Source organism: Protopterus annectens, chromosome 8.part0 (assembly GCF_019279795.1).
Source record: "Protopterus annectens isolate FY-2018-M chromosome 8.part0, PAN1.0, whole genome shotgun sequence".
Classification (NCBI taxonomy): Eukaryota; Metazoa; Chordata; order Ceratodontiformes; family Protopteridae; genus Protopterus; species Protopterus annectens.
Genome location: NC_056741.1, coordinates 1243095363 through 1243114168, shown reverse-complemented (window position 1 = coordinate 1243114168; position 18806 = coordinate 1243095363). Strand labels below are relative to the sequence as shown.

At 36.6% G+C, this 18806-nt stretch overlaps 1 protein-coding gene across 2 annotated transcripts in view; it reads right to left on the bottom strand.

Moving 5' to 3' along the window:
• Positions 1 to 18347, bottom strand: part of LOC122809331 (histamine H1 receptor-like) — a 396814-nt gene extending 378467 nt beyond the window's left edge. Inside the window, exon 1 of one of the 2 annotated variants that reach the window (XM_044080733.1) lies at positions 18144 to 18347. The gene's annotated coding sequence lies outside the window, so the exon portion shown is untranslated. Of the gene's footprint in view, positions 1 to 17265; positions 18094 to 18143 lie in introns of those variants that run through there. The other variant, XM_044080734.1, reaches the window with a different exon arrangement.
• Positions 18348 to 18806: the final 459 nt, after the last annotated feature.

The window sequence follows — 18806 nt, the reverse complement described above, 5'->3', positions numbered from 1 at the left end:
TTGGCATGCTTCCTCAACTGGATGCATCCTTTTTTTGGAGCTGTCACAGCTCCGTTTTGCTATTTGCAGAACAGTACTCAGTTATCAATGGAGTACATTTCTGCAAATAACACTACTCATACTCAGACAGGTTCGGGTTTCCTGGATCACATATTTACCTCATTTGCATAGCTTTCATCTGCAATTGAGGTAATTTGCATATCCTAGCCCTGTCCGTGTAAGAGTCGTTTTAGGAGCTCTGTAGCACGCCCCTACCGGCTGTTCCTGGATCACTCGGCCGACATGTTGGCTGCATGGAGTCTTACTCTACTCTTAGACTCCGTGCAAACCTTTGTGAATCCAGCCCATAGTCTTTGTTGAATTTATTGCTTTCACATATTTCATCTCAGTCCGTTTTGATTATCTGTTACTACTAGTATCCAGACTTATGTGAGATGGCTGTTCATAGTTAATACAATATAGCTTCACTTTTATTTTTAACTTTGTGAGATATTACAGTCATTTGGTAAGGTTTCCTGATACTGTACTGTATATAATTGTCATACTAATCTACTGTATCTCCTATTTTTAAGTGAATATACTAGTTTTACACAAGATACACTGATACACTACTGTTCATATAACTTAAATAGTTCTACTATGATTAGCTGTTTCACTGCACTGCTCAACTTTATGTGACAGCATGGATACTAAACCACAGAAATATTGTAACTTTACTTGGTTTTATAATTGCTTAAACCCACCTTGGCCTGGGTCATGCCAGATAACAGTCCTCAGATGAGTGTATTTACTTGGTTAAGGAGTCATAAATTTTGAAATCCTTGAAGTATTACTGTATGCTTTAAGGACATCCTACAATTTACAGAGATCTTAAAATTAGAAAGAAGTGATTTATCCTCTTAAGGCTACAGTCCTGTATAAACATGTTAACGCACATTGATCACTTTTTGATACTTCGCAGTACAAAAGAAATTGACAGTGCCAGTGTTGTCTAGCTTGACTTACCAGCACTCCACATCGATACACTTAAAGCTCGGTATACATTTTTTGTGAATGTGTTGCTGCACAGCACTTGGTAGATCCTCTACCCCCAAGTTATTTTGTGTTATAACTACACAAGTACTTTTTCAATCAGTCACAGGGAGCTTTTTCAGCTTAGTTCCTTTGCTGCAGCGGTATCAGGTCCATCCATCTAAAGACACCTACTTTCAGAAGCATCGCGCTTGTTCATACTTCAGGAACACCAGATCGGTGCTTTGATCTGCAGTGTAAGTTCTTGCCAATGCCTGACTAAAGAATTCTGTTTCCCGGAGCTACAACAATTACTCAGGATGACCCCAAGTGACACTTTAGGAACTACATACCATCTGCTTTCCTGTAAGTGGCCAGGCATTTTCAATACATATCCAGACCTCAGAGGAGCTCTCTTTTGAGTATATCAGCATTTACAAAAGTCCAAGTAGGGTAATCAAAAAAATGCATAAAAGGATAATTCTTCAAGTTCATATCAGTTGCACAATGTGTTAAAAATCTATGTAATTCAGCCATGAAAAAAGATACATTTATGTCACTTATGGCTCTGTGTGTGACAATACTGACTCTTAAGTACCCATATTAACACAGCTATGAGAAAAAAAATCATTTTGTAAATAAACACAATTTAATATGGACACATAGAAATATTGTACAAACTGTGCACTAAAGTTTTGATTTGCTGATAAAAGTTAAAATGCTGTGTGTCAGTTAAAATAAAACAAAACAGGATATATGGCAATCATCCAGACTAAAAAGCAGTACAAGAAACTGAAATTTCTCTTGGGGGAAATCTGTTCCAAGAAGGATGTTTAAATGTACCACATAACTCCTACCATTTCTGGAAATGAATAGCCTTAACCTTTTTAACCTGCTCAAGACAATCATAAACTACATTTGTTTACTCCTCAGGTATTGTATACGTGCATTATTTTCCATTTTCTAAATTATCTTTACACAGGCCCTATATTACCTGAAAGTGATCTTTGTTGTGATGCGACCTGTAGTTACAAATACATACTCCGACACTCAGCTTATGTTCTACCCTGTGAAATGCATCTGATGCAGAATGCTTCATTTCACTAACTTACTGATCTAAAAATTAAATCTTTACCACATATCATACCCCTCACTAAATTTTATTATAAGCATAAAAACATTAAGTTTACTGCTTAGAAAAATCCCATAGAAAAAATTAGAAAAATCCACGGACAAGTTAAAAGTAGTAATTGCATTTCTTATTTTACACATCAGTGAAGTACATTTAACATTAAAAACAACAAATATTGTTGCATAAGCTTTTACTACAGGAGTGTATTATCTGCTTGTCTCATTATTTGTCCTCATATATGCCTTATCCTGTTTAGGGTTGCTGGGCTGCCTGAGCCTCTCTAGGCATAAAAAAATTAAACCAGTCCTGGACTATCTCAAGACTACACACACACACACACACACACACACACACACACACACACACACACACACACACACACACACACACACACACAACCAGTTTGAAGGACTGGAAATGTATCCATTTTCCTATCTTTTTGATGTGGAAGGAAATCAAGTATCCAATGAAAGCCCATGTCGACAGTGGGAAGACATGAGGACACATGCAGGAGGCATCCAAGCTGGGAAATGAATTGGATATCCAAGGCCATGAGACAGCAATATTAAACACTACATGTTACTATTTGATTGTTAAAGTCACATTGATACAAGTGTTGGCAAAGATTGCTAATTAATGACAGACTGCAATTATTTAAAATAACCATAAAGTAATAAAACCAAGAAAAAAGAGAGAAAGTCTATGAAAACTCTGCGGCATCTTTGGCAATAATGACTGAAACAGAAATGGAAAGTAGCAAGTAAATTAGCCATAAAAATTTAACTTAACGGCCACTCAATGCAGAAAGCCTGTTTGAAGTCTCAGAATGATGCTATTATATATATGGAAGGGTGTGACTAGTAAAAGACAAGAAACTATTTTCATACTTTGTAAGCAGCTTGCAAGACACATTGTAGTGCATTATTAATCCTTTAAAGACTCTTTCCATAAAAACATACAGTACACACGATGAAAGCAATATTTAGAAAGGCAACTAATCATTGCTGAGTACTCAGTACAATCTGTAAAAGATTTACATTCTGCATGAATAGGGAATAATCAGATGAAAACAGATTTTCTCTAGGGAACCAAAGGGGTGTAAAAATGTAATTTTTTGACAAAAAAGAGAGCCATACGATCAGCGTAACCCAATATGGAGATGGATGACATTTTAGACAAATGCAGTGGGGAAGTTTTAACAATTGCTGTTTGTGTGATATAACTTCCTGAGATTGTAACTGGTAATAGAATGGGTGAAGTAAAGAATGCACATGGCACAAATAAATTACTGACAGTAGAGGGGACATTGTCATTTGTAGGGTAAGTAACTCCAAAATATTTTACAATATCAGGAAAACAATCCAGCATCCATCTGCCTGTGCAGCAACAAAAAACATTCTGTACAACTATATTCCCAGTGAGTCATTGTGATCCAGTGACCAAAAATTCCTGTCTGTCTACAAACATAGCAAATGTGGTGGGCACTGTCTGTACTCATACAGTGCTTAGGCCTGGAACTCCTTACCTGTATCCATCAGGTCTATACCCTCTCTCACATCTTTCAAAACCACTGAAAGACTTTCTTGGTAAAATCTGGCTCTCTTCTTGCACAAAACCATGATAAACTATATCCCTAAATGTGAACAAGTACCTTTTCATTCTTTATACCTCCTTACTCTTCCTTTTTCACTTACTTCCTTACTTCTATCAAATTATCTTCCCTGACTTTCTGTCTAAATATACCATAAGCCTGTTTTTCTTTCAGTTCATATTGCAGTTCCTGCTTATATTACACTAACTTACCTTTAATTTTTCTACAAACTGTCTAAATTTATCTAAATATTAAATGATTGTCATATAACTTGTATTGATTTTTAACCAATGTTTTTTATATTATGTCCAATTTGTTATAATTATTTAAACAGCAAATGTTTTTGTTTTAATTTTTAAGATTAGAAAATTATTGTTCTTAAAATGTTTTGTATAAATTTTGAGCTTTTCTTCCCAGGCATCCTTGGAAAATGAGCTTCTACCCATTTGGACTTTCCTAGTAATCAAATGTCAATAAATAAATAAAATAAATAAACAACTTGGTCTTCAATTTTCACAATTATGTATGGTTTAGTGCATGGCTGTGTAAACCTTGGCTCGAGATGATTGACACTGTTGAAGTAATACCCCAACCTCATGTGCAAAATGGGAAAAAAGGGGTTGAGGATGAATGGCTAGAGGGATAGTTTAATGCTAGCCAGGAATGCCAACTGATAAAAAGGCCTAGATGCACAATGTAGTGAGCTGTGAATGATGCTGGTGCAATCAAAAAAAGACATTGCCGACCGGTCATTTGCAGACAACATTTATCCTAACCACACACTAAACACCTGCACTACAAATCTGGCAGATGTTTTTGGAGATTAAGGCATTTTAGAGCCATGTTAAATGAGAAGCTCAGCAAACAAATGACTGATTACTTTCAAAGCACTTACTGTGTTTTTGATTCAGAAGTGCATTTGGAATAATTTAAAAATGAAACATGCATGGTTATTTCTATGCTATGTAGTCACTACCATTGTCTGCAGCACACTGCGTACCCTTACTTGCATATGTTATTAATTAACTGGAACAAGAACAAATACAGGAAGACAGTTCCAGTAATGACACAAGTAAAAGGGGCAGTAACTGTTGTAACAACAGAAGGAGAATTACTGAGAAGTGTCACTGTCAATTTCAGATGAAACAGTGTTATTCAGAGACACTAACCATGTCTGTGAGATGTAATGTTCTTCAGCTTCAGGGATCTCTGGACTCTAGGCTAACTTGCTTTTTTACTTTCACACAACAGTGCAAATTCACCTGCTCATTTTTCTTCAACCATACAGTCTAGTGTAACGCATCCAGTCCTGAACTGTTACAGATGACTGATAAATCAGGATCGGGTTGCATAAAGAGATAAATAAAAGGTGTGCCTTATGTTATGTTTTGTTTAATGTTTTGTTTTGATGTAACAATAAAAACAGAAGCAATTTAAATGGAAGTGATTATAAAGCTGCTTATATGTTTATCTTAATCAAGTCCCTGCACTGACCACATGTTTATCTTAACCAAGTCCCTGCACTGACCACATATAACGAGTTTCACTTACACTAAGCCTATTTATATTCAAGATTAAACAGTAGTTATAAAACAATTATCACAAACAGTGCCTAGATTTTATGCTCATGTGTGATATGCTGAGAAGTACAAACTTATAATGATATATGAATTTACAGGACAGTATAAAAGTATGGATTACATTGATATTCTATGGGACAGAGATTCCTTGAGGTCTGTAGCAAAGGCATAAACGTCAATTGCTACCAGCCATGTTTGGTCAGATAGAAATTGGTCAACTAGTTGTTGTCAGCTTGTCGAGAAAATTAGCTCATTGGCATAGTGTAGATACAGATGTTCAGTGTACAGCTTTACAAAGTCTTTGCTATGCTGACCACAATCTGTCCTTAACTTGACTCTGCAAACTACAGCCTGGCCCACAATCTTCTGGGAGGCACAGAGCATGCCTGGGTTGGGTGCATACCACTGCAGCCTGACCTTTATGACTACTGCACGAAAAAAACATTTAGTGTGTGTACAAGGCTGATTCTAAAAGTTTCCTCATACTGAGTGAAAAATAAATAGTGATGTGTTGGGGAAATGGCATACTTTTCTAAACAATTTTATCTTAAAGTCACAGCTACTGCTGCCTGTATCAGCCTCATAAATAACATATTCCCACAATTCCTTTATCTTCTTCTTCTTCTTTCGGCTTTTCCCTGTTAGGGGTCGCCACAGCGGATCACCTGTCTGCTCATTATTGGCAGTGGAGTTTTACGGTGTCGAGCTGCCAGCCCCGGTGCCCAACCTTCCACAGAAGGCACACACATGCACACACTCATAACTAGGGCCAATTTAGAGTGTCCAATCTACCTACAGCATGTCTTTGGGATGTGGGAGGAAACCAGAGCACTTGGAGGAAACCCACGCAACCACAGGGAGGACATGCAAACTCCACACAGAAGGCATGATTTTCTCAAAAAATGTGTTTCTCTGCTAGCATGCAGTTCTTCTTCTTCCAGCCTATCATTACATTACAAAAATGTGCTGTTTGAATCATAAGAAATCCCACTAATTGCCATTAAGAGGCAATTAGAAATGCATGTTTACAATTCAGAATTTTGTTCCGGCACCTACATGCAGTCATGGATATTGGCATGAATTACCCTTAAAAATAATAACAATTATATTAATCATCATCAACATAACATGACCTTCCTCTTCTTCTTAACTAAATTCTGCCTTTGCTAAATTGAAGGAAGACTGCAATATAATAAGTGAAGTGTGGACTTTGTGCTGGTTATGAACAGTAACATCATTCATCTGGTTGGTGCATCTCAAGCAATTCATTTTCTGCAGCAAATTATGAATAAACAGAAAGAAGCAGTTTTAGATATATTTTGAATATCATGAAAAAGTTTTAATACTTCAGAATCAGTACTTACATACTACATTTCAAAAGTGTGAAAGATCTCATCAGGACAGTTCCTGTGTGTCATAACACATTGGTCATAAATCATTAGGGATATGCTTTAGGTCTCTTTTGGAACAATCATTAGTTTCAACATTATTATTGCTGGCCTTGTTATTTACAGTCTTTGTCTATTCAAACCAGTTCACCTACCCTGTAAATAAATAACTAAACAACTAAACAGAAATTACAAAACTCTATGTACATAAAATGTATTGTGAAAGTATATGTCTTAGCATGCACTGTTGAGTCATATGTATAGACCGGTGTTGCTAATTTACTTAAGTGAGTCATTGGTTTAGTTATATATGTAACTCCTTTTCAAACAACCTGTGTTGAGTAGCATGTTATGTATTCTGAGCAGCTTTTTACAGCATTACCCCACCTTAACTTGTACAAATAACCAAGATATAATTAAACTGTGAAACGCAGAAGAAACACTGTATTAAATACAAGCACTATTAAAGCGAACACTGATGTTTTTTCCAAAACAGAAAAAAATAATTTATACTTAGTGGAAACTATCCCAAGTCAAAGCACAAAATTTTCTGAATGCTACACTGAGAGTTAAATGCTAAACAGTACTACAGCAAAGCATTAAAGATGTAATATTAATATTTCTAAGTTTAGTTGTATTTTAACCCATAAATCAATGTTTAGTGACAGGATTATTAAACTTTAGTTGTCATTCTATAGGATGCATGATAATTAAAATAGATCTTTTATTTTATATCATGCTATAGGACACATGATAATTAAGATAGATCTTTTATTTTATATCATGCTATAGGACACATGATAATTAAGATAGATCTTTTATCTGTAGGCAGATTAATGTTTCATTGCTTGTGCCATCTTTATTCTGTTCAGTGAATTAAAACAACAAAGTGCATTATTTACAGTCTAACCACTACTGCTGTTTGACCCTGTCAGCTTTTTTAGAAGATCCTTCTGCCCTCATGATGTCATAAGAAAAACAAGATGTCTGTCTGAAAGCAGATTCAAAGGGTTGCTGTTAACACTTTCTGTTTTTTGGGGTTTTTTTTTAATGATCTGTGTTAGATGCTGGAAGCTGAACAGAAAGGCTGATGACAACTGTATACCTGTAAAGATGCCAATTATATTACCATAAAGAATAAGGAAATAATGGTTTTAATGTTGTGTGAGGAGTTCACAGTTGAAATCAAGCTGAACATTTCATCACTTTGTACTATAGTAAATCTTTAGCCTGCAGAACTAAGGAATGAACTTCATGGCAACTTCTGTGGGACAAAGAAATATAGTCCTGCAGTGCAGAAATCGAGTGCACAACTGATAAGTTCAAAGTGTAGATGTAGCCTTGTTATTAAAATCTGGGGCAATTCCAGACTAGAAATGTCATAAACCTTTTGAAATATCTACTAAACCTTTGCAGATCTTATTTGCGATCTTATAAATGAACATATAGAATAGCACATTTAGGAAGGTATTGCATCCTTGAACATCTGGGCACAATAACAGTTGTTTTCACACTGCATTGGTTGCACAAGACCTGCTTTAAAAGCATATTGTTTATCTGTCATGTGTTGCAAATGTAACTGTTCATGAGAATGAGAGCTAACAATACCACCAAAATTCCCTCTCTGCTTTAACTGTATCTACTTCAGTTCAATTAATTTATTCAGTGTAGGTCTTAACCAGTATATCAGTTTTGGGTTACTTTCACAAACTAAAAAAATGTGATCTAATTCACAAAATGTAACTTCTCTGTCAGCTTTTCCACTTCATTCCCCAATAATGTACTTCTCGGTAAAAGCAAACAGTTATGTAGTGTCAGCTTTTTCTTAATTTTAGACAGACAGCTCTGTCATGCTTATCCCAATGTGTATAGGTAATGAAGTAATTTGTACTGGATGACACATTTCATTGTATTGGTCTTAATAGTACACCTCCATCTAGATCTCAAATTAATGATGCAGATACAAAATGCACAATATATTTTATGAATAAATAAATAAATATAATTAAATTAAATTATTAAACAAATAAATAAATAGTTCTGACTATTCATGCCCAGCACTAGCTGCCCCCCCCCAGCCTGGGTAAGTGTATGGATTAGCACTTAAAAGTACTGTCTGCTTTTGTGCCGGGATTACAACTTGCTTCACATTAGAGGGGAGTAATACAATATTGTAACCAAAGGAAATAGAGCTGGAAAGCATGTCAATAAATAAAAATAATCAAAACATGTTAAGATAGAACCGTCCATACAGACAAACTTTCCAAACCACACAAAGAAAAAAAAAGTTTTGCTCTTTCATTCAACACAAGAAATTATATGGACTTCATCAGAATTGCTGGGGGTCAGACAGCCACCACATGTTTAGTTTGTAGCAGCAGATGGTGTACTCATTATTATGGTAGTAGATGTTATAACAGAAGATGACTTTACCACACCAAAGGGAACAGGTGTGAGACTCCACTAAAACATGAAACAGCTAGCTGAGTATTTATCTCTTTTGTAACATTTCCTAATTCAATGGAGCTCAGGGAGAAAACCTGCAGACATAACAGGAATAACAAGGAGAATATATAAGTAACGTAAATAACAACAGTACAAACAGAAATAAATGGCAATGAAAGACAAAAAGAGAATTATATAAAATTATTTTAGGAGATTTGATAAAGCAGAGCGCTGAATATAGGCCTTCATAAATTCAAATTCTGGACCTCTCCATATACAGGTACGGTACCCAGTGTGTAGCGATGGCTATTTGCCATCAAAAGTGAAACTTCAGAATGTATGTACCAGTAACTTAATACAGTCTGAAGTAAGACTGAAGTAGATCCTTAGAAAATAAATACTACTGTCATTTGGGAATAAGAGTTTGGCAAGAGGACATATACACATAGAGACCAGCTTTTCGTTAATGTCATGAGCACCAATCCAGTTACAATGAAGGCCATTTTTAACAAAGACTTGAAAATATTTTTTTATTCTGCAATGTACATAATGTTGGGGAAGACTTTTTACAATGTTTACCTACAACAAAGAGATACCTGTAATCACCAAGTTTATTTTTGGTCTTAGGTATGTCAACTAATGTTCATACAAATGTCCTGAGCTTTTATAGAGAGTGTCTCCTTGTGATAGGTTCAGATAAAGAAGGGCGATTATGTGAATATAAAAATGTATAAGCAAAACATAATTCTGTTAAAGATTTGTGATGACTGAACTCTAATCAATGCAGTTTACACAACCACATTGCAATGAATGGGGACCCAGTCATAGTCCCATATATAAGCAATACTCAAACGATGACACCAGACTCCTCAGGGACACCCTTGAATGTTTCAGGAGAGACCCTTGCAAATCTGAAAAAGATGTATATTTGAAACATTCATTATACACCAAATGATGCAGAAAAATAACAGCAACCTCTTCATTTTATCTTGATTTAAAACATGTACTTTTTACATCAAGCGGAAGAGGCGTGTACTAAGCCAGATCATGATTATTTCAAGGGCATATATGTGTTTTCGTATTTAAGGGTCAGTGTACATCTAGAAAAGACAGCATATGTTTTTATGGAGAGGCCAAAAGTCCATTTCCTAATATCTATGGAGAGCTTCAGTGACATTACTGGGGTTTGAGGAAGGCTCACCAATTCTACTATGAGTGCTCGAATCCAAAACACTCAAAGACCAGTATCTCCAAGGCAGGGAGTTGAGCATCTTGTAGATGATATGCATTGTTGCTTGTGCTCAAACATGAATGCAAGTTGACGCAAACAGCTGCCACACCATCCCCAAACACATTATTTAAGTTTGAGTGAGGTAAATGTGACAGCCTTGGGGGGAGAATGGGGGGATGTAGATCAGGGCAGTAATTGGGAAGAAGATTTAGGTTTAGGTAGCACGAGGGGGAATTTAGGGTTACAGAGCGAGAAAGGAGTTTTAGGGTTAGGGAGCAGGAAGAGGAGTTTTATGATTAAGGAGAGGGAGGGGGGATTTTAGGTTTAGGGAACAGGCAGAGAATTTAGTGTTATGAAGCAATGTGAGAATTTAGGCTTTTGGGAGAGGAATGGAGTTTTAGGATGAGAGAGCAAATGAGGATTTTATGTTTAGGGAGGGGAGTGGAGTTTTATGGTAGGGAAGAAGGAATTAGATTAAGAACAAGGAGAAGATTAAGAACTAGGTGCTAGTTTTAGAGTTAGAGTTAAGGCTCTGGTAGGGCTGTATTTTTTAATGGAGTCGGGTGTTGGGAAGGCTAAATAGTTGACTAAGATCAAGCTAATGGGGTAAGAGCACTTGCCTTTTCAAGCAAGAGGCAATGAGCAAGTGTTTCATGAGCACACAGGTACTTGTAATAGCACACTGGTACTTGTAGTAGCACACAGGTACTTTTAATAGCACACTGGTACTTGTAGTAGCACACAAGTCCTTGTAATAGCACATTGGTACTTGTAGTAGCACACAGGCTCCTGTAGTAGCACATGGGTACTTGTCATAGCACATGGGTACTTGTAGTAGCACATATGTACTTGTAATAGCACATGGGTATTTGTAGTAGTTCAAGGACTCCTGTAGTAGCACATGGGTATCTGTAATAGTACATGGATACTTGTAGTAGCACACAGGCTCCTCTAGTAGCACATAGGTACTTGTAGTAGAACACAGGCTCCTGTAGTAGCACATGGGTAGTTGTAATAGGACATGGGTACTTGTAGTAGCACACGGGCTCCTGTAGTAGCACATGGGTACTTGAAGTAGCACACGGGCTCCTGTAGTCGCACATGGGTACCTGTAGTAGCACACGGGCTCCTGTAGTAGCACACGAGTACTTGTAATAGCACACAGCTTCTTGTAGTAGCACACGGGTACTTGCAATGGTACTTGGGTACTTGTAGTAACATACAGATACTTGTAATAGCGCATGTGTACTTGTAGTAGCACACAGGTACTTGCAATGGTACATGGGTACTTGTAGTAACATACGGATACTTGTAATAGCACATGTGTACTTGTAGTAGCACACAGGTACTTGTAGCAGTAGCACACAGGTACTTGTAGTAGCAGACGGGTTCTTGTAGTAGCACACAGGTACTTGTAATAGTACATGGGTAGTTGTAGTAGCAGATGGGTACTTGTAGTACTAGCACACATGTACTTGTAATAGCACATGACTTTTTACAGTAGCACAAAGGTACTTGTAATAGCACATGGGTACTTGCAGTAGTAGCAGACAGGTATTTGTAATAGCACATGAGTTCTTGTAGTAGCACACAGGTACTTGTAATAGCACATGGGTACTTGTAGTAGCACATAGGTACTTGTAATGGCACATGGGTGCTTGTAGTAGACCTGTGTTCACCACGTCAAAGACTGAGAAACAATGCATGGTGAAATGACAAACTATATAAACTGGAATTATCCCAAACAATGTCAACCACATGTTTCATGTACATCAGAGAATTAATTAGAGGAGAATTAATAAAAGGTACAATCAAACAATAATTTTGGTGAACACACCTGATATACCTTTTAGTATGTTAATTCAACTATAGTGGCAGCACATCTGTCAGCCTTAATTTTCCAGCAGATAGGGTCTCTTGGTTTCTAGGTATGCTGTCAGTTTACATGATTTGACTATTTTACAATCAGATTTTATATTTTTCCTAAACTTTATAATAACATGAGGCCAGTATTATTACAATTACAGCAAGTGTTCGTTTTATCTAAAATTTCTTAAAGTACCTTAGCATCCTATGGAAAGTAACCATGTCACCTTATATGCAGTCACCTGTATATTGGCATGTATTTATTTATTTTGTGTAAAGCTCTTTCCTCACTTTTATGTGTTATGGTATAAGCAGGCTGTTTGTACCAAACTGTTCTCAGTTGTCATCAAAGGAATTATATTCCTTCAGTAAAAGCATGCATGTACCTGAGGTATTTCAGAAAATGAAGTTGTTTATTTGATTACATTTAATATTAGGAATATTTGGTGTATTGCTTTTATAACATAGCAATGCCAACACTTTGTTAAAACAGTCTCAACATAATTTTTGCAAACTGTATACAAGATAAGTAGCTGATATTAATACTGATTGAGAAAAGCCCTGTATTTGGCATTCCCAAAACTGAAAAATGAAGCCTGCATATCATACTACTAGAACCGACAGATGACATCAGGTCTGATGGGCTTTAATTTTACTGCACTGTTTTACCATATAAAGTGCTATAACTCAATGTTTAGGAAAATGTGCACTGTATACATATTTTATCCATGATCAGTCCATTGCTGGTGTGCAGAGCAGGCAAGAATGAATATAATTCCCATTTTTTTTTTTTGCATTTTGACGGTATTAAACATACTGGTTGTGTTAAAAATTACACTTTTAGCTGAAATACTTGGGACAGGGAGATCTACAAACATAAGGTTGTTTTCCACAGAGCCCAAGCAGGTGGTATAATTAGGTGCATTATTGATTTACCAGGAACTTTTCTGCGATCCCTGCCTCACACCATTGACATATTTACACGTTTAATGTTCGTAATGAGCTCTTTCCTGCACTTCCCTGGGAGTCAGCTGTTGTTCGGTTTCCTCTGTCCTCATTTCTCACCACCATGGGTGTTTCATCACGAACTTCATCATTCGTTTTCAGGCCACTGAAAACAAATTACTAGCATATCACTGAAGCCGTGTAATTTTTACTTAAAAACCACGAATACAAGACAGAAGTCATACCTGCATTCCAGTGAAACCACTGGTTACCTGCCCAGCCACAAAAACATTGTTAGGAGCCTGCATTCTTGTCTGCCTGTCTATTTTGGACTGAGTCCCTGTGGAGTAATATTATAATTAGTTATTTTGTCTGAGTACAGCCGTCATTTAAGTCACAGTTCTACAACAATGTGGTAAAGCATTCATTACTGGCACTCATGAATTGTTGTCAACTGAAGGACAAATTGAAGTCTGCACTCATTTGTAACATGGACATTTCATGCAGGCCAAAATGTTGAAAGAATGCACAGTTTGAATGCAGTATCTAATCTATGCATGAACAGAAAGCTTTACTCTTTAGCACACCCCTCATATTCATTTATTCTCTGTTTTATCCACACATCCAAAATGTTTGTGAATAGAAATTTCTAAAGTTTGCTGCTTAGTCCAGTTGTGTGCTCATTATTTTAGTAGTCCTACAGCTGCATCACTACATGTAGGATCTAGTTTTATCACTATAAATTATACATATATATATATATATATATATATATATATATATATATCAGTGCGTGTGTGTGTGTGTATGTTATCATCACAATGGACATAGTAAAAAAAACATTTGACATTGACATTTATGAAACAAACTTGAAAATGAACAAAAACATGGGTCCTGCAAAGAGGGACATGTCCCACTATTTCTGAAGATTTAACAAAATGAGATTGATGAGTAAGAGTTCAACAAAGTGCCACCACCCATCTGAAGGGCACATATAGATATATACATGTATGTGTTTGCATGTTTGTGCATGTGTGTGTGTTTTACTTGTGGTACAGACTCTTCCTGACCAAATTGGTTAAGCTTGATGGTTTTATTGGCTGAATGACAAGACATTAAACTCACTTCCCTGAATGCACAGTACAGCAAATGTGCTTTATAAAACAAAAGAACACGTTTGTTTCCATTTTTTCAGGGGGTAAGCACCAGTGCATCCCTTATGTAGCCCCCGCACCTCTGATACTTAAATATATGAACTCTGACATAACACAGTAAGGAGGAAAAGGGAAATAAATAACCTTCCTGTCAATGTTCTTACACTAAGTTAACATTCGGCAAACCAACAATGGGCAATAAAGTCAACCAGTTCACAGGCTGGCCAAAAAAAAATTTGTGACATTCTGGGAGTTTGGCATTGTGAACTTTCAAAGTTCTCGTCTCGCTGATTTGCAAGTTGACATTCTGGTAAGTATGTGTTTTAAAGTAGACCCATATTATATATATATATATATATATATATATATATATATATATATATATATATATGTATATAGAAAGCTGTACATATAGATATATATATATACATATATATATATATATATAAACATATATAGAGAGATACATAAATAGAGACAGATACAAGATGTAGATATAAACATCCAAGCAAAGGGTAAAAACTTTATGCAGACAAACTGACTTTCGGCTTTTCCCGGTTAGGGGTCTCCACAGCGGAACTCCGGCCCACTCATGATTGGCAGTAGTTTTTATGGTGCTGAGTTGCCAGCCCGATGCCCAGCCTTCAGCAAAGGCATGCCCATTCACGCTCGCACCTACCTGCATGTCTTTAACGTCACTCGACCATGGGGAGGACATGCAGACTCCACACAGAAGGTGCTCCAGCCGAGAATCGAACGGGAGAACCTTTCGCTGTGAGGCGACAATGCTAACCGCTGCACCAACGCGGCTTCTCAAACCAATTTGTAAAAAATGCAAGAAAGACTTAGCCAAGCTAGAGTCTTCATGGTGTAGTACCTTAAACCTCCTGTGGTGGAGGCCCATGGGGTATACGTAAATTGCCCCTTACAGACATACCAGTGTTTCAGATAATATTGGACTACTGAACATATACACACACACACACACACACATATATATATATGTATATATATATATATATATATATATATATATATATATGTGTGTGTGTATATAAAGATATGTCTATATAGATAGGTACATGATACACACACCTGTGCATACATTATTTATTGATTTAGTTATTTATTTTAAACACAGTTATTGAATTATCACTTGTGACATAGGCACATTTACATTTATATAAAAGTAATCACACTGTATTAACAAGTTACAATTAACAAGCATTACGCTTCGCATATATTGCTATATATCATATAATCTAAGCAACATTAAATAATGTATTCAATTCCTGCCCCCTTTTTTAAACAAGAAGCATCTTTATTAAACCATCACTTATGACATAAGCAATCATACATTTATATAAATGAAAACAAACCACACCGACACAATCCTAGTTTCAATCATTTTAAATCACAAGCCATACTGACACTCTTTACAAGCATTACACATCACTTATAATCTACCCAATCGATTTTGGTCAAACATTACACAGCTTATTTAAGTCCTGTCTTCTTTTAACTCTCATTCCTCCCCTGTATGTATTGTTCCCACAATTCCCATTTGTTCCTCTGTAGTTTGCTCCTAACATTATTCATCTTTGGAAAAGTTAACAAGTTTTACTGAACTACTAATGGATCCTGTTCCATTGAGTTAAATTTATAAAAGAAAGACTTTTTTTTCCCTGTTTGGAGAGGAAGGTAGCCCTCATACTAGAAAAATGCCCTTACTGACAGGATGCCACAAACTCCAGCTGAGGGTGCCTGCATGGTGGCCTGCCATGGCAAGATCTTACCTCAGTGAGGAATGCTTGGAAAGTGGGAATGAGCAGTTTTCTCAGGAAAGGGAAGGCCTGATGGTAATTTAGTTTGGTGGAAAAAGCATATAGGCAACATACTTTAACATAAATATTTACACAGTTTACATTTGCATAACGATTGCATAGCAAAATTAATTTCCATTTGTAACCAATGTGCAATCCTTACCGCTTATCCACATTTTTGCTCTAATGCCCTTACCCATGCTTTCTCCTTATTTCTCACCCTACTAATCATCACTTTAATTTTAAACCTTTCTCTTCTACTAGGCATATGCAATTAAAATTTCATAGTAACTTATTTTTTCCAGTTTGTTCCATGGACCCCGCTTATCCACATTTTTGCTCTAATGCCCTTACCCATGCTTTCTCCTTATTTCTCACCCTACTAATCATCACTTTAATTTTAAACCTTTCTTTTCTACTAGGCATATGCAATTAAAATTTCATAGTAACTTATTTTTTCCAGCTTGTTCCATGGACCCACATTTTTGCTCTAATGCCCTTACCCATGCTTTCTCCTTATTTCTCACCCTACTAATCATCACTTTAATTTTAAACCTTTCTCTTCTACTAGGCATATACAATTAAAATTTCATAGTAACTTATTTTTTCCAGCTTGTTCCATGAACCCCCCCCCCCCCCCCCCAGGCCTCTGCTGAGAAAGGGATTTTGTGCAGTCTGACTATCCCAGTTAATGAATATATATATAGATGTATGGGTGGATGCATGGATGGATGCATAGACATAGAAATAAAGAAGAGCAACTGTGAATGTGCACACCATCTGTCCCTGTTTATTTATTCATTTATTTATGGGGGGGGGGGGGGCTCAGATGGTGCCATTGTCATTTCTTTACAGTGAATAGGCATTACACATTGTCAAAATAAATAAATAAAAGGAAACAAAGAACAAAGAAAGACAAACTACTGTTGTATCACTGTATATAGCTTAAAATGCACAGCTTTCATGCTTCGATCTGCAAGTGAGAACTGGTGCTTTTCAAAATGCGGGACAAAAAATCTTTAACAATCTAACAAAACGTTCAGCATATGTTAATAATAGCTTTAACTAGGTAGTTGACAGCATGGATAAAATGTCTTACCATTTTGTTTTAAACTTGCATGCTGTTTTGTTCATGAGCACTTTTTCTTTCGGCTTTTTCCCGGTTAGGGGGTCGCCACAGCGGATCACCTGTCCGCTTACGATTGCCAGTGGAGTTCTAGGGTGTTGAGTTGCAAGCCCGGCGGCCAACCTTTCACAGAAGGCACACACTCACGCTTAGGGCCAATTTAGAGTGTCCAATCCACCTACAGCATGTCTTTGGAGGAAGCCCACGCGACCACAGGAAGGACATGCAGATTTCGCACAGAAAGCGCCCCAGCCGAGGGTTGAACCGGAGAGCTTCTTGCTGTTAAGTGTCAACGTTAACCGCTGCACCACTGTGGCCGCCCTTTAGTCATTATGCTGCATTATTACTCACCACGGATTTTTGTTTAGAACTTAAGTAATTAATATGTGATACAGCCTTTCAGTTTGATGCAGGGAACGTATAGGAAGGAAATGAAGTGCTTTTACTCATTCCAAAGTACAGCTGAGACACATTATCAAAATGTATTCAACAAATAGCTAATGAGCACTCTCATGCCGAAACATGCTTACCTAAGTTTATAAGTAATCGAGCATTGTTATTTGCATTTCCATGTGTTCCAGAACTTATAATTAAAAGTTTTGAGTCCAGAGAATACTATTTCTTTTCTTTCACTAACAAGTCTTGGAAAGTTCTTTAACTCTAGTCCCATTATTTCTGCTCCCAATGCGATTAAAAAAATGTTTGAAAATACAGCTGTACTCTCTTCATCTATAGCTGAAAGAGTCTTTGTTTTCTAATACTGTCTATTCTGCTACTTAAAGGAATACAGTTGAAGACCAAACAGAACAAAATACTGAAGGAAAAACAAGAATTTATGTGTTATGTCAAACCTTTTGTATAAAGATGAATCCTTTCCTCTCATATTCCCACTTTGGAATCCGTAATTTTAAACTTGTAGGCATACAAAGGTAGTTATGATCACACTAAGAGCTGCTACTGTGCTTGGTGCCTTCCATTTTCTTCATACCTCTGATAGTAAACTGTTAGATTGCAGTAGCAAACGATATAGTAAGCAGTAAAAAAGGCGTGAAACGTGTACTGCTTATCTATGTGTGCCAGGAAATTACATGCTTTGATAAGCAGACTGATCACATGGGAATCCCAAACGAGGTATTTGCTGTTAGCTCATTCTGTAGACAATATTATGCATAACCCTAGCTCCTAGCACAGCAGGACATGCTAAGATAATGTTACTCCAAAATTCTGTCTGCTTTTACTGAATTGGCAGATCTGTCTGCAAATGTTTTGTAGCCTAGTCTGACTGTACAGTACGTGTGAAAACAGACTGATATAGAAGTTACAGACATTTCTGGAAGCATGTTCAATAGAATTTTAGTTAATTTATTTGATTGTGAGACCAGAGTTAGCGTGCAGTACCATTCCACAGTAAGAAAAGTACAGAATATGAAGTCCAAAAGTGGGATGGATGATAAATTAAAAACGGAAACTGATCTGTTCAATCAAAGCATAGATCACATCAAGATATTTCAGCT